Raw genomic sequence first — 17,825 nt, forward strand, 5'->3', positions numbered from 1 at the left:
GTTAGAGGGCGGAAAAGTGAGTGCTTCACTGTTTCAGTTCACTGTTCAGTGTTGTCGCGGTCATTACCCTGTGTGCTCTGGCACTGGTGATGGCTCCTAGTTCCTGAAAGAGCAACACGGGTGTGTTTGCGTCTTTTTCAAGATGTCATTCCACCCGTGCGTTTCTGGACCCGTGCGTTTCGTCGTTCCCTGTTCTTCTGTGACGGTCACAATTGTTGCATCACGTGTTTGGACTTACAGTTTGCTGAAGCTGCTTGTGTGGACGGTTCATGTTCCCATTGCGGAAATATGACTGTCGCGGTGTTGAGATCAAGACACCCCTTCGTCCACAAAGCTGGAGTCCCCATTACCATGCTCCACCCCCGGGTCTCATGTGGGATGGGTGATCAGAGGATAAGGATGGATGTCTCGCCCGGTTACCATTCCCTGTGGGCTCCTCACTCCTCCATCACACCGCAGCTGGTGGAATTTTCTTGTTGAACGTAGTTGTCCCTCTGTAATGGACCGATCAGCCGTCACAATTGGGGTTCCCCCAGAGGATAGGATGTCGATAGCAGCATCGGAGGGTAAGCTGGCCTCTGGAGATGACGACTCAGCTGCGTTATCTCCATCTGGGAATGTTACGTTGCCCGAGCCAGATCCAGAATGGTCAGCTATGCTGAAAAGGGCCACCAGGGCTGCCGTTCTCGGGTGGAATCCTCCACCATGTCCCACTCAGTCTCGGTTGGAGGATTGGTGTCTCGAGGCGGGCAGAACTGGTTCTCAGCTCGCCGGCCCAGTGAGTTCTCGTCCGTTACGACGGGCAGAGTTGACAAAGCCTGTGGGCAAGCCACCTCCTCTTTGCGTGCCATGGCGCTGCTACAGGTCTATCAGGCCAGGGCACTCATGGACATGCACGAGGGTAGCCCAGACCGTGCGCTCATAGGTGAACACCGCACTGCATCGCACCTCGCCCTCCGGGCTGCCTTCGGGCCTTCTGAGCCGGGTCCCTGTCCTCCACCTCACTGCCCCACCTCTGGTACGTCTGTGGTCCCCTGGCCCGGTTCGTGGAAGCCAAAAATGCTTCGCAACCGGTCCAGATGGCCCCAAACTATACCATCAGACTCGGATTGCGATTCCTTTTCACTCGGCTTCCGCCCAAGCTCAGTGATATTCATCACACCTAGGTGTTGAGCAGTTATGCTCCTAAAATTAGTGATATTTAGCACACCTATTTGTTGTTGAGCAAAGATGCTCCTAAAAGCTAGTGACTTTCGTCAGACTTGGGTGTTGAGCAAATATGCTACTAAAATTAGTGACTTTAGTCAAACCTAAGTGTTGAGCAGTGCTCCGGTCTTGTGTGAACACATCGCAGTCTACTGGCGAAGGACGCAATGCAGCCGCTCCCTCCAGCCAATATGAAGGCCGGCTTCTATAAGCCCGTACTTCATTGTACCCTAGAAGGGTGGGTCATGACCATCTTGGTCCTGTGTTAGGGTGCTTTCACACCTGTAGTTCGGTTCATTTGGTCCGGACTAAGGGCGAAAAATTATACTTTGTATCATTTTCAGGCGTTTTGGTTCCTTTTCACACCACACTGATTGATCTGGTCCGAATCAGTTGATGAGTTGATGAAACAAACCAAAATGCAGTCGCGTGACGACATCCACATCACTCGTTGGCCAGATATGTCTTGAACATATTTTCACAACTGAAATTAGATTGGTCAGAATTAACGTGCGGGAAAATTCCGACAGAACTCCCGGAAGTAAACAGAGGAAAATCCGGCAGACATGCGGAGAATTCGCTCACAAAGTATGTTCAGAATCAGCACAAGCTTTATCCTTTCGCATATCCCCCCATAAACAACAAAGTCTAGACGCGATATAAATAAGAAATTCACTGTGCAGTGCGGACAACTTCATTGTTTATGATGAGATTTTAGTGAGAGTGCAGATCGCTGTAAGTCAGTCATGGCTTAAAGGGAGCGCTATTGACAATCTAAATAATAACTTTGTTTGACTACGGCAGCTGGTTTAGTCCAAAAATGCGCAGTTCTTTGGCAGTTGGGTCTGTTCGAGGTCGGATCACGTTCTCACCACAAACGAACCGCTCCAGAGTTTGCTTGAAAGCGTACCGAGACTACCTCTTCGAGGAGGTCTCGGTACACTTGTTTGGCCCGCTTTTGGTGAGCACCCGAGTGCAATTGCTGCTTTCACACCTGCCCAAACGAACCGCACCAAGGAAAACAAACTCTAGTGGGATTCAACTGAACTAAATGAGACAGGTGTGAAAGCATCCTTAATTAAGATGCGCCCTTTTTCGAAAGCATCCGTTCAATTTGTTACGCAGAGATGCATTTCCAAGTGCTCCTTCCCAAAGATTGTGTTCGACCTGAGAGACATGTACTTCAGATCTCTATCCTTCTGCACCACAGGCCATCCTGTGTTTGTGCGTTCAAAAGGTGTGAAGTATCAGTACAAAATCCTACCCTTCAAGTGCTCATAGCCAGTTGGGTCCTGGTCTTTTCTAGTTTGGAGATGGATTCAATCCAATGCATCTCTGAAAAAGAGTATGTGGTTGGTGTATATAAGTGAGAAAGGGTCCCACTGAAACTCTTCAGAGGCTCCTGGGGCATATGATAGACTCAGCCGCTCGTCTTCCTCCATATAAAGACCGCTTCAGCACTGACTTCGCGGCCGAGTCCCGAGGTGGCCGTGGCAGAGCTTCCTCCGTGTCAAAGCACACTGGCCTGCCACCAAACCCTCAGTCCGTAACAGACCTTTTGTTTCTCCGGGCCAACGGTCCCTAGAACGAGTGTCCATCAATACCGGCTGAGGGGCCACGTACAAAGGGCATGTAGTAACGAAGGTCTAGGCAGCCCTCCGACTGCGTTGGCATCCACTGCCTCGAGTTGCTTGCAGTTCATCTCACTTTGAGACACCACCACTCAGCGAATTTTTACTGGTCTGAAAAGACAACATTGCAACCGTTGCGCTACGCTTCTCTCACATGTCACAACTCGCCCGCCACCTCCTCCCCAGAGTCAAAAGCTTCTGAGGTCACTTCATTCCAATTACTTTTGGCCTGCTCAATCATGCCGCTGACGAGCCTCACGACAGCCTATGGCCCAGGGAGAGTAGAGTCTCCGTCCCCAGGCGGTCCAGTTGGATGGGACCACTTTGCGGCCACAAAGTTACATCTCTTGCCCCTCTGGACTCGTAACTCCGCCAGTTGTTTTTTCTCCTGTCTGAGTGGACATCCCTCGACACAGAAAAAACTCTGGCCACAGCTGGCCCCGGGACCCTCGCAGAAATGTGTTCCCCAGTGAGCCTTCTTGCACACAACTGTGCTGAAGTCAGGGAGGAGATGGAGCAGGTCTTGCTAGTTGCCTGTTATTGGCCCAACCAGACCTCTCCTCTCGACAGCCCTTCCTGACTCCTTCCTCTGAGTACATTCTCAGGGATGGGGCATGATGGCAACCGCTTTCTAAAAAGAACGGGACGCGGAGGTTCTGGTTACTACCGCAATAATTTTTATGCTGTAGAAACAATCACTTCTGTGAGAGCACCCTCTCAAAATGAGGCACGCTCTCCCTTAGAAGTGGAACCTATTCGTTGAATTGAGTCTTCTCTCAGTGAGGAGATCTCAAAGGTATTCGATCACTTCAGTGCTTCTTTCCTGCTAATGGGTTGGAATGAGGGCTGTCTCCACCACCTCAAAATGTTGTTGCCCCTGTATTGACGCACATCATGATGCAGTGGATACAAATCCATGGTAAGCACGACTTGATAGTCAGGTTCCTGAGGGGAGCAAAGAGAATGAATCCCTTAAGTGGGTAACTTGGTACTTATCTCTGGTGCTGCTGCACTGCAGAGACCTCCCTTGAGCCCTGCAGGCAGTGAGTTAAAAATCATGTTTTTAGATAAACAGTTCTCCTGCTTGCTTGGTCTCTATCTAGAGGGCACGCGTTTTCAGTTAACGAATCGTGCCTGCAAATTCAGGCCGGCTAACTCTCATGAAATCAGAGACCCCGGCCTGGATATGTGCCCAAGGTTCCTACCTCTCATACGGGACCAGGTGGTGAGCCTGCAAGCGCTGACCAGGAGGAGGCAGACCCAGCCCTGACTTTTCTCTGTACGTCCGCTACATTTCGGTTATACGTGCTCAGAATGCAAAGCCTGGACCTCAGACCAGCTCTTGTCTGGCATGGAGACCAGCAAAAGGGAAGGCTGTTTCCAAGCAGAGGTTGGCCCACTACATGTGGTTGCCTTCATCTTGGTGAGAAAGTTTTCCCAAGATGCAAGTGCCCACCTGGGTGGTGAGCTCCACCTAAGTGAGAGTATTGCTCCCTCCTATGTGTTGACAGAGTGCCTCGCTGAATATATGTTAAATAGAGTTGGGGGCTGTGTGACACCTATCACGTTCGCTAGAGAACTAGCCTATGTGTTGCACCGCTGCTCCCGTGGGGTCCCTTCACATGAAGCCAGTTTCACTGTAAGCCCGGTTTGAAGTATGGACTTCCTGCGCCATTCCCCTCCTATTGACTGGATATGTGTGCAATTCTTGCTCCACTAGAGTTCCCCTTATTAGCCAAACCCTGTCGAGTTCCTCCATACCACTCGGCAACGGATGTGGTGGAACGTCCGAAGCCAGGCCCTATCACTCGTATGCACTGGTGGAACCTGTGTTAGGCTGGGTCCATATGTTGTGATCCCTACGGTGATCTCATCTGTGAATTCTTCAACGGTACGGCTCCCTGCGGCGAGCCCGTGTCTTCCCTTGTCAGACCCTGCTCTGCCGTCACTGTCCGGTTGAATCTCCCCCCGTCATAGGCTGAAGCCACCCCAGTGACATTCCATATGTTGTACTGCCCGCTCATCCACCCAGTCCATATGTGTATTCTCCACATGTTACATCCCTTCGGGCAGGATGTGGCTACCGTGGCGTCCCTTCCTTCCATTGATAGGGCACGCTTCCCAGTAGTCTTGTGGAACTGCAGTGACTTCCCTGGCCTAAGCCCTGTCCCATCTCCTCCTCAAATAATGAAGGATTTTGTCTAGGCACTGGAAGGTGGCAGCACTAGTGGCGTTTTAATTGGGATCCCAATCAGTCTACATGTTGACTACGTTGAACATGAGCGACTGAAAGGGAACGTCTCGGTTACGTATGTAACCCTCGTTCCCTGAAGGAGGGAACGGAGGCATAGTCTCATCACCAATCTCGCTGGACCACCGCTGGACCACCGCTGGACCACCGCACCATATTATTTAAACATAAATATGAAACTAACTTTACTTTAATGGCTACAACACGTAGGCCTACAGTACAGAGAAATGTAATGTAATGAAATGAAATGAAATGTAAAGGGGGGCGGGGTTTTGAATAATAATCAAATTATTGCCAGCGATCGTCGAATATTATTTTTGCTTGAAATGCCCATCCTACAAAAAACGAAATGTCTTAATCAGACCAAATACAAGCATCATAGCATAAGAAAGAAATGTAAATAAAGAAGTGAAATAAAAATACATTAAAGTAGGCCTAAATAATAAATAAAGAAATAAAAGAGGCTCAGTAGCTTCTGAAGCAGGAAAACAAGCATGTAGTCGCAGTGTTTTTATATGACACTGGAGAGTATGAGGCCTGATTTGGGAGCAACAACTGCGAACTACTAATGCGCCTGTGATTAAAATTTATATTAATAATCTCATAAAAAGTGTATATACCCAATCATAAAGTATCTTGTTTACTGACAGATATTGCTGCAGAGGTCTTGGTGTTGCAGCCTGTGGGTTAACTGCAGGTTGAGTCTATCCATCTGACTTGCGATTCACACTTGTTTATCTATGTCCTACTCAGTTTTAGCTGGATTACAGCATTAGACAGTCTAAGCCAGACTCAACCCATTCCGTTTCCAGATGAATTTCATCGGAATTGAATTGGCACCCAGCTTCTCCAAATCCAGCATCTCTCTTGTTGCACACTAGTTGATGGGTAAAGAAGTTAATTTAGAGTCCTCTAAATAAATAAATACATTTACTTTTATTAATTTATTTTTTGTGATTACTATTATAAAAAAGCTGGGTTGGAGTCAGATTGGACAAGTAAAACACTCAAATAAAAATATTAAATATGAAGCAGACAATTGTGATTTTCTTTGAGAGAAAATATGCTAGTCACGTATTTTTTTCTTTCTGTTTTTTTTTTATGATAACTAATGTTGCACTATTCATTCCAAAATAAAAATGTTAAACAAAGACTTTTTAAATATAAAGCAAATGCATGATAAGGCTAAGACTGCAAACTGAACAGTTTTAAAAATGAAATTCATAAGGAATGAAAAGGTGAATCAATTGGCAGAAGCTCAGGGTTCACATTCCCTCTGGGTCACTGTGAAAGAAAACATACTACTGTTGCTGGCAGTACAATACTTCTGAACAGAACAACAGCCAAACAAATGCTCCAGCCTTTCTCTGTTCTGGTTTCTGTGCATGACAATTCACATATTTTTATGTGCATGCATAGCAATTTAAAATACAGATATCCATGGGCTGACTTTCAAGGATTAGAAATTAAATTATTTCATTTTAGTCAGTTCTGAGCAGAAACAGAATTTTTGCTTTGGCTTAGGCCTATACTTTACAAATGGTAACCATATAAAAATAAAATCATGGTCATCAATCAATTATTTCTTTGAAACCCCAAGAACAAAGAACTTTATGAAAATTATCTGAACTTTATTAACTGATCACCAGAATCAAAAAAGTTTTCAGTTATTTTGTTCACGTTTTCTATTATGTTCTATGAAGAACAAAATTATTTTCCAACCATAATCAGAACTATGCGATGTCAAATTCGCTCTTTTGATCAAATCTGCAAACGGGTTTGCAAAAATGTCTTAAATTGTAATTGTAATTCAGTTTGATACATTTGGGCAGTTTACTTAATCACTGAATTGCTTACTAACACGGGATAATGGGATACTTTATAAGACATACAAAACAAAACAAAATTGGTGGATATATAATTCAATCCATTGTAGGATACAAACCATGCAAATGTCTTCTATCGGTTGTCAGCAATGAAGCAGCTCTTTAACGACGCTGTACTGCTTAAAGGCAATTTTGTCCATACATTAATAACAGAATCATGGCATAAAATATGGGTCACTTTTTTGATGGGAGGCCTGTGCATCCAGGTGAAAGGCTAGAAGAGCCTCTAGTCCATGCTTAATCAATGTAACCACACACACACACACACACACACACACACACACACACACACACACACACACACACACACACACACACACACACACACACACACACACACACACACACACACACACACACACACACACCATACTTAAAAAGAGACAGCATCTCATCTCAAACTTTATCCTGTTGCATCCCTCTAAAACAAAAGAAAGTGAGCAACAGCATAGACACGGCAGAGAAGGATGGATTACAGGCCTTTTCAAGGTTGGAAAGGATGTTAGTACTCATGCACGCACACACACTCACATACACGTTCTTTCATGAGCTAACCAGCAGCCTCTGAACTTCTTCCTTTCATCTGTGCAAAGAGAAATGTTTGGGAAAAGCTCTTAGTCAAGCAGCAGAAAAGCTAAGAAGTGTTGGCCATAGAGATGACAACTTCCAGGAAGATCTCCTTTATTTCGTAAAACAAAAGACTCAGTTTCCGTGTAGTGTGTGTGTGTTAAACCTGCAGATGTAAATGCAAGACGGAACTGCAGGAGGGAGCTGTTTTGATCTGTGCGTGTGTGTGTGTGTGTGTGTGTGTGTGTGAGTGTGTGAGAGAGAGAGAGAGATAGAGAGGGGGAGGGGGGGGGGGGGGTGGTTGTCAGGTGTTTGTGTGCAGAGGTATTGAAGGATATGAAATATTTACCAAAGCAATAATGACTCCCCGGACAGAGCAAGAAAGGAGAGGAACGAGGGAGAGAAGAAAGGAGAACTGCCACCCTTCACAGGAAAAGAGGGAAAAACAAAGAGGATGCAAGTTCGGCCAAGTTGTATTTCTCTAGGAGTATCTCTTTCAACAACAACAATAAAAAAAGAACACAAATAAATAAATAAATAAATAATGCAACAATAATGATGAGGGGGTAAACACACCGAGGGTCTCCAAATATGTGTGCGCGCTCTAAAGCAATACTTGGAGATATCATCTGATGCTCAACGGAGAGAAAGACAACGGAAGAGCAGACTGAATTTAGACTCTCTCTTCTTTTCACACACAGACTGTAATACAATAATCCTGTTGTTTCATGCTGACTAACTTCAAGGCCTGGACCCCGGTATGTGTCCTTTTAAGTGCAGGCGTAGTATTTAGCTTTGAGGTCACGCCTGCAATGCATGCTGGGGGACAGACTGAGGCGGAAGCAGGAGAGAGGAAGGAAGAATAACCACTGAGCTGCTCTGAACACATACATACACTGCACCCCGGGATCCACAGAGGGGCTCTCAACCTCATTACAGGGGTAAACTACTTTCTACGAGTTGCTCAAAAGTTCAAATAACTCGGATTTACTATTGTAATTCCCAGTTGTAAAGTAACGGATCATGTGTGTGTGCACGTTTTATTTCTATACAGTAGCTGCTCTGTATAGGGTGCAAAGTAGTGGACTACGTGGTGGACCGTGCTTTTCACAAGTGGGGAAACACAGATAAGAAAGGTTGAGATTTACGTGATTTAATTGGGTTCAAGCTGGATACAGAGCTTGCAACATTTCTTCTCGACAGGTAATTGTGCTTTATCAACCAGTTACTTTATTTCTTAGTGATATGTTAGTAATCTAAGTATGTTTGCCCAAATGTGTTGGTATGGATAGCTAACGTTAGCACTTGTTGGGCAGGTTCATTAGCTTTGTTTGCACTGAAATCCGTGTGAACGTAATGTTAGGTGGATAAACATGTCCAGATGAAGGGATAAAGTTCGGCTTTTTGGAAGAATCAATGCTACTCTATCTTCCTTATGAGAGTAAGAACAGTAGTAAAGCTACTTTTATTGTATGTGCTATCTGACTAGCTCCAAATACTCCATGGTGTTGATGGATGCTGATGAGACGGGCGCGTTCATAGAAAATCTGTTGCACACGCACTGACGAGCACAAACTCGGTGGGAGGGTATTCGTTGATAGTGGGGGAGGGACATGAGAGTTGTAAACATTCAAAATTTTGCCTAAGTCCACTCAATCTGTCAGACTTGCCGACTGCAGCTTTAAGATAAATTTAGTATGTATGTGCCTGCAATGCTTCTACTAAAAGCTACCACTAAACTTTTTTTTTTTAATTTTTACCAATTCCAATTTACAAGAAAAAGATTACAGTCAGCATTAACCGGAGGTTGTGATAGTCTTTTCTTCCCTATTGTGATGTATTACCAGGTGAATGGTTTCTTAAACAGGAAAAAAACATGTAGGGTGGGACTTTCAAGTGAGTTACAGATTGTCCCGGTCTTGCGTTGAAAAACACATCATTAGAGAAGAGATGTCATTGCAAGAGAGAAGGGAAGTTACTTTGATTAAAGATCAGGGCACATGAATTTATGATGAAGTAAAAAAATAATGATGTGCACAGATATATAATTTATAATATATACTGCCATATTCCATAAAAAAATAAAATAAGAATTGTCCATTTTGATTTCATGGTGACTTTAAGAACATTAAAACTAAATGTATTTTGAGTCACAACCGACCATTAAAGGTCCCAATATACTCGCATCGAAGTTCGTATTCGTTCTTCTCTTAGGGGTAAAACAAGGTTTGAAATATGTGAGCAGTGGTATACTGTTAGCAAACATCTGACGCCGCCCACACTGCTGAGAGCAGCGGTTTGATGAATATGTAAATATGTGCTGCGCGCTTTCCTCTCAATAACAAAATAAACACACAACAAAATTGAGAAAACAGCAAGCATTTTTTAATAAAGCATAAGAAAAGCATCAGATCATAGCAATATGGATATGTTTGCATGAGATCTGCAATCCAGCAGTCACGTCATGTTTATTTATATAGCACTTTACTTGGTAGAACAAAGATGTGAGGCAGCCAGAGCGAACATTTCCGGAAAGTTCGCTTTAGCAAGATGTTTCGAACTCCCAAAACAAACTGGAAAGAAAGTTCGTTTTGGCCTGATTTGAGTTCGAAATGACGCCACATCAGTTCGTTCTTTGATTTTGCTTGAAGTTTATCGGGGCCTTAAAGGGTTAGTTCACCCAAAAATTATGTCAGTATTTACTCACCCTCATGTTGTTCCAACCCCGTAAGACCTTCATTCATCTTTGGAACTTAAATTAAAATATTTTTGATGAAATCTGAGAGCTGGATCACTCCTCCATAGGCTTCTAAGGGATTGAAACTTGCCAGCCCCGAAAAGGTATTAAAGATATCGTTAAAATAGTCCAAGTGACTACAGTGGCTCAATCTTAAGTTTATCAAGCGATGAGAATACTTTTTGTGCGCAAAAAACCAAAAATAACAACTTTATTTCAACTATTCATTTTCTTCTTGTTGGGCCTCTAGTCAGTTAACGTAGTGAGATAGCGTAGAGCTACATCACACGTAGGCTCACTATTGGCCGACGCTGGTCATGTGTGTGATGCGTGTGACGTACAACAACAGAAGAACTGCGCTACATCACTAGTGAACTGACTCGAGGCCCACAGAGAAACAAATAGTTGAAATAAAGTCGTTATTTATTTATTTTTTGCGCACAAAAAGTATTCTTGTCGTTTGATAAACTTAAGATTGAGTCACTGTAGTCACTTGGACTATTTTAACGATATCTTTAATAACTTTTAGGGGCTGCCAAGCTTCAATCCCCTAAGAAGCCTATGGTAGGAGTGATCCAGCTCTCAGATTTAACCAAAAATATCATAATTCGTGTTCCGAAGATGAACAAAGGTCTTACGGGGTTGGAACAACATGAGGGTAAGTAAATACTGACAGAATTTTCATTTTTGGGTGAACTATCCCTTTAAGAGACTAGGCACTCTGTATAGAACAGCAATATAAATTACAAATATTACGAATATTGTCAATCATGTTACTCTTATTACTTATTGGTTGTTTACCCATTTTAAGAACTCACCCAATCAAAGAGAAGATGAGCTCCAGGCAGGACAAAAATATAGATTGAGAGCTTAATGTCCAATCTGATTCAATGCAAATAGTGCTAATTGTGCTACCATAGTCTCTCAGTCAGAGCATCCTGGCAGAGCCCAACATTGCATGTTTAGAGCCTCTTGTCTAATAAACATTGATCTTGAGTTCTATTAAAATCAAAAATGGGTACTTGCCATAGAGCCAAGAGATTAAAATGAATCACAAACAACGTGACACCAGTGCGGAATTATTTAATGTTTCTTTGTAGAAGGAAGGAAGGGAGGAAGAAAGGGAGGAAAGAAGGTAGAACGATAGATATAACGAAAGATATAACGATAGATAGATACAATAGATAGTATAACGATAGATAGATAGATAGATATAACGATAGATAGATAGATAGATAGATAGATAGATAGATAGATAGATAGATAGATAGATAGATAGATCGATAGATAGATAGATAGATAGTTCAAAAGCAGTTAACTTGTTACTTAGCAGATTTTTGATGGATCAAAGCTCATTGATGTAATGTCGTAAGACTCTGTTTGAGAACAAAACACACCAAACTAATTCATCACCTCTATTTACAGTGATATTAGCACTTTCATTCTCTTGTATTGAAATGTAAACTGTGTTGAAACATTGAGCCACTGCTGAGAATAAATGCAGCGGTCAGACCAAAGCAACCAGCCTGCCGTGTATGATCTATAATTGATCGAGATGATAAACGTGTGTGTCTGTGTGCTTTCGGCTACTGCTGTCTGACAAATGACCAAACACAACCTTTAGAGCTGACCTACACAAACCAAGGAGAGGCGTGAGTTTGGCTGATGTCAAAAGAAAAACAATGAGTGGAACAAAATCGATGAAACTAGAGCAGCCATCGCTCCACCAACGAGGGACGTTAAACAACGACTGAGCTGCTGGGCAATTACTATGATTGGATTGAGAGCATATGTGTATTTCTGTGTTAGTCCCTCAGGTATTCTCCAAGCCACTTTTGATTAGCACATATGCTTAAACCGATACAGAGTGACTGTGTGTGTGTGAGGCGTTCTTCATTAGCATGTGTGCTTTTTACAGACAAGGGTTGATCGGTCAATGCTGTGCGCTTTATTTATGAGTAAAAGGAGACAGATGGAGCAGGGCGAGGTATTGATGAACCATTGCCTTTAAACAGGAATCAATAAGCAGGGAGGGGCCAAATGACACACACATTAACTCTGTAATATGACGGGATATGAAATCACTGATCTCTCTCGCCATTTCTGGAATTAATTAATAAAATGAATGAATAAAACAAACTAAAATGAGAATAAAAACTGAAAATATAAAAATAAAACCAAAATATAGCTGCAAGCAGCAATTATCGGGGTTCAATCGGTTTAAGGACTTAAAAATATACATGCGCATATTTAGCAATCCTGTTACCATCTCAATCATAGATGGAAATGACTATTTAAAGCCAATACAGGAAATTTACAATAGGAAATATATGAATTTAAAGATTTTTAACAGTTAACAGAAATTCATTGGCCAATGGCGGACATGTTTTTTGAGATACGTCAATGTAGGCATAGAAAATCATGGCAGCTCGGACAAAGACAAGGCATGCCCATTTTTAAGTCAATCGGACTAGCTGTGAAGTAGTTGTAGCAGTGTTCCTGTTTTTTTTCCTGTTATAGCGCCACCAAGTGGCCAGTCGCCTTTTCAACGCAACCACAGAATGAGCTCTTACATAGGTGCACTGAGTTTGTTGAACATCTCATTCCGTTCACGAGTTATAGCCATTTTAATAAAAGTGTCTCCTCCCACTTCCAACATTTGGCGGCCCTTGGGTACCGTGAACCGAAATTTCTACTTTTTTTGATAACTATTGAAAACCAGACTCCAGAGAATCTTGCTGCACTGGTTTGGTGCCGACTGCCTCTTCCACTGGGGGGATAGCTCTTTACCCCTTCTCGGCGGCGCCGTCCACTTGGGAGAGCACCGAGGAGACGTGAGTGGAGCCTCGCGGAGAATGGTGTGTTCCACGACTTCGAAAGCTCGGCATGAAGCTCTGTCAGAAATGGTGCAGATCTGGAAACGGGCAGGGGGCGGCGGCTGTGAAGGAAACAGCCGTCGAGCCTATTGGGCGCGGGCTCCTTAGGCGGTGACCAATCCAGGCCGAGAAGGTCGCCGGCCTTCGAAAGGAGGCGCATGAGGTCAGCGTCCACGCCCGAGTCCTGCTGGATTCCTTGATCGGGGAGGAGGCGGAGTGATGGGAACTCAACTACTCCTTGCTATCCGATGCCAGGATGGAACAGATGTCACCTGGGTACGCTCCTTCAGCTTTGTCCCCTTTGGCGGCGGCAATGAGGGCCAAAGCCGGCAGCTGCACGTCCGGGAGGGGCGGAGAAGGAGAGAGTGAGGCTGGCGGGATGCAATCCAGCGAGCACTTCACTGTGGCCTCAGGCTCTGGCATCCTCTGCGCACGGCACTTCTTCTTGCGTGGTCCGGAGGGTGGAGTGACAGCGTCCGAGGTGAAGGCTTCGAGTCGAGCCCGCAGGGTCGACAGTGGAAGCACTTCACAGTGCTTGCAGCCGCCCGAATCCAGGTCGAGGGCTGCGTGGTCTGGGCCCAGGCAGAGAGCGCAAATCACATGGCGGTCTCCGGCGCTGAGCAGCGTCGAACACTCACAGGATGGCAAAGCAGGCACGGAAGGCTGAAGGTGGCGAAGACGGCCAGCTTCTTCAGGCGCTTTCCTCTGCGTTCTGGTCGCTAGTTTCGACGGCGGAAAAAGGCTTCTCTCAATATCCAGCGATGCGGAAAGCTTCGCTGAAGATGATGAAATCAGTGATGCAGCCTTCGAGCCTGTCTTTATACGCTAAGCCACCCCCATTTTGGCCCGAGGCGCCCTCGCTTGCTCGTGACGTCACGCGAGGCTCAGAGGTAGGATGCAGCAGTTACCGCACGGCAGCCAATGAGAACGCAAGATGGCCTGCTCTAGGTCTGCTGGCTGCTGCACTGCGTTGACAATAAATGCAAAATTAAGGATAATTTTTGGCTTCAATATCTCGAGAAAAGAGGACTTTACCCGTAGCGTAAGCAACTTACGCAATACGAGAGAACCTCTCGTAAGAGAACATTTTGTCCGCCTTGAGCCAAGGATTCCAACACCGCCGTAGCGCCCCCGTCAGGCCGATCGGGGGAAGCCTTTTTGGGCGATGTGAGTACTACCAGCCCTCAAAATTCCAAGTCTCTACGACTTACGGTTTGGTCAACCAGATCATTTTTAGCAGAGAATGCTGATCCTTGGAAAAATTCACAATTACAATAAACATCTAAATTAATTAGGAATCAATACTATCATGGTATTTAAATAATATACTGCTAAGTTGAAAACCTAAAACTTGATGCTTTCGCATTTGTTTGGAACTATTGGAGTATAAAAAATGTAACTAACAAGGCAAATTTTGTATGAAATATAAGTAGTTTGATATCTACTTGTTCTAAACTGCTGTAGTTTATCAATTACCAACCCTCATGTCATTCTAAACCAGTACGGCATGATCAACACCAGCTCAATATACATTTATGGTCATGTAGGGAAGGGGCATCATAACTAACAACATTTCCAGATTAATAAAATGATTACAAATACCAGTTTATCCTTTTATGGCTCTATAACACTTAAATGAGTAATGATTACAGACTAGCCTGCACAGAGAGTCTCAGTGACAGGTCGTCTGCTTTCTCTCCAAGGATTTCCCTATATAAAATAAAAATCACCCTCCCCTTTCCCTTCCTACTTCTCGGTCCTCTCCTTCTCTCAGAGCAAACAACCTTCTCTCCTCTTGTTATTAACTAAATATGAGCACTTTGACCGGGGGACAAAAATTCAATATTTTCCCCACCAAATATTTAAACCAAGCAAATAAACAGACAAATAAATAGGTCTCCCAGGCGACCGGGCGAGTGAGGAGGGCGGGATGTAATTTGACGGGCGAGTTATTTGGGAGACTGAAGCCCACAGCTATTCAGGGGCTCATTTCAGCACCTGTCAATCAAGGAGCATAGAGGAGAGTGTGTAGGTGTGTGTATGACTGCGAAGTGGCCGAACGCACATACAGCCTTCAAGGTCGGAGCAGATAAGGTGAATATCGTACCTGATGAATATATCACCCTCTCCTTCTTCATCTCTTCTCGCAGGCCTATCGAAACATCTTAATTCCCCTCTAATAGCCAGCTTTATCCATCCTGTGTCCAGAAAATGCACTAAAAGAGAGAGCAAAAAAGCAAGAAAGATAGAAAGGAAGATAGAAAGATTTGAAATAGGATATCATGAAGCATATATGTGCAGACACACAAGCCAGCGATATTATGAAGGCCTTTCATCCATATTAGATGAGTTGCAGATGACTCTATTAAGTCAGGCTAGATTGAGCTGAGCAGAGAAATAAAGAGAAAGAGAGAGAGAGAGAGAGAGAGAGAGAGAGAGAGAGAGAGAGAGAGAGAGAGAGAGAGAGAGAGAGAGAGAGAGAGAGAGAGAGAGAGAATGCAAAAAAAAAAACCCCACTATATTTCATAAAACAAACACTTATAAACTACAGTGCCACACATATCATAAAAACGGTCTGCTTGAACTTTAACCACTTCAAAAAAATGAGAGAGATTGAAATGGTTGCAGTGTTCAGGCTGGGGAACTGTAGTGGCTTTGGTGTATTTGAGGTTTTTTGGGCCAGTTGTGGCCAGTGCTGTTGGACAGGACAGGAAGTGGGACATACGACATGACAGTCACTTCTTAAGTGGGCCCTGAGACCAAAGCCATTGCAGAGTGGAAGGACTTCAGAGAGGGCCACCGATACTCACACAAACACACACACTGTATCTCTCTCTGGAGCGTTGCGAATATATCTCTGAAGTCAGGTCACAGCAGAGTTTAGCAGAATGAAACTGTCAACAGCAGACACACACACACACACTGGAATCCTTTAAGCCAGATCACAGCAGTGTCCCTTCACTCAAGTGCCAAAAATGTGCTCCAAGAGTTTCACATCACTATCAGCGCATCAGTCAAAAGCCAGATCCATTCCATCACAAACAAAGATACACACACATACTGCTGAGAGCCCTGGATCCGTGCATCCTGTAATGAGCAAACTACAGTAAGAGCCTCTGTTCTCAAACCACGTGCACTACATACCTACACTGAACAAAAAAGTATTTGTTCGTATTTTTATTTGTTTTGTAGTACAAATATCAAAACAACCCAAAATTTGCTCAAAAAATACACTGTACAATATATTACATATCTTGAAGTAGGTTTAACATTCTTACCACATGGGTATATAGTTATTCTTGCATTAAGCACAAATCTCTGTACATTTAGTTGGATTTATGCTTAAAAAAAGAAAAGAAAAACACTGCCATGGTGGTAAGAAAAAAATACATAAATAAACAATTCTATATTTCGTCATAACAGTTTAGATTTTCTCATGAGTAAATTGTGTTTTAAGACTTAGATACACTTCTGTTCCAATGATATTTTGAAAGCAATTTGCCAAATCATGTTTAAAGGTCTTTTCAATATGTATATCGAAAAAATAAAAGACTAAAATACTGAAAACTAAAAAGTATAAAATTTCAGACGTGCATTACCTGCCAACATTTATGCTAATGAATTGTATTACATGACGGAATAACTTATTATTATTAATAAATTATTATTTATTTAACATTGGCGTCATACAGACATTTTACAAGAGCACTAACAACATCCTTAATCCATATTGAAATCCCTGAAATGCACAATCTTGGTTCTTCTCCTATGCTAGTGCTATCAGGCGGCCACATGGTTGTTAGTCCCCTTTGCTTGGGCAGCCATGACAGGCGTGAGTGGCCGTTTAACCCACACAGCACTGAGGAGTGTTGTCATGGCAGCATCATGCAGTAACCATGAGGTTCATGGGTCTGACAGGTCTACTCATTGCTGGTTAACTGGGAGAACTGCATTATGTGTTCATCATGTGGACACACACGGTGCTCTTGGGACTCGCTGTCTCACTGAATAACTCGCTTTTCAGACTGTGTTGAGATGTGGACTCATGAGTACATGCTAGCACACACACACAACCTCAAATTTGCAGTGATATTGTCTCACTCACCAGATTTCTGCTTTTATTTCTTCATCAAAAACAGGCAAAATTAAGTATAAAACAATGGTCTCAGATTCACAATTCTGCCACGTCTGGAGATCTGTGAAAGGATATTGCTGCTCTTTTCCATTCAATGAAAACCATGCAATGATATTGGCTGTCAAGCTAAAAAAAAAGGACAGAAGAAACACCATAAAAGTGGTTCATATGATTCATGTGCTACACAAGTCATGTCTTCTAAAGCTGTACAATAGAAGAGAAAGTAAAAAAAAAGTAATGCTAACCGCAGATTTGAATCATAAAGCGAAACTGATATTCTAAAAACCCATTGGAAAAATCCCAATGAAACATGACCTGAAAATGCAAATTCGCTTCCAGGTTTTACGATTACAAACTCAACAGCTATATTGTGATGTGTGTGTGTGTGTGTGTGGGGGGGGGGGGGGGACGGGGGGGGGGGACGGGACTGTTCAGTGCATTGACCTATTATCAGTCATAACAGTATTATGTGTAACAATGCATTTGTCCTTCAAATCATGTATTTTGTTGAATGTCACCTCTGAATTATCCAACTT

The 17,825-nt window shown here is 43.5% G+C and overlaps 1 protein-coding gene across 1 annotated transcript in view; it reads right to left on the reverse strand.

The window, feature by feature from the left end:
• fto (FTO alpha-ketoglutarate dependent dioxygenase) overlaps positions 1-17,825 on the reverse strand; it is a 569,808-nt gene that overhangs the window by 407,205 nt on the left and 144,778 nt on the right. The window lies entirely within an intron of this gene.

Source organism: Siphateles boraxobius, unplaced genomic scaffold (genome assembly GCF_051911475.1).
Source record: "Siphateles boraxobius isolate OS27281-9 unplaced genomic scaffold, OSU_SipBor_1 130, whole genome shotgun sequence".
Lineage (NCBI taxonomy): Eukaryota > Metazoa > Chordata > Actinopteri > Cypriniformes > Leuciscidae > Siphateles > Siphateles boraxobius.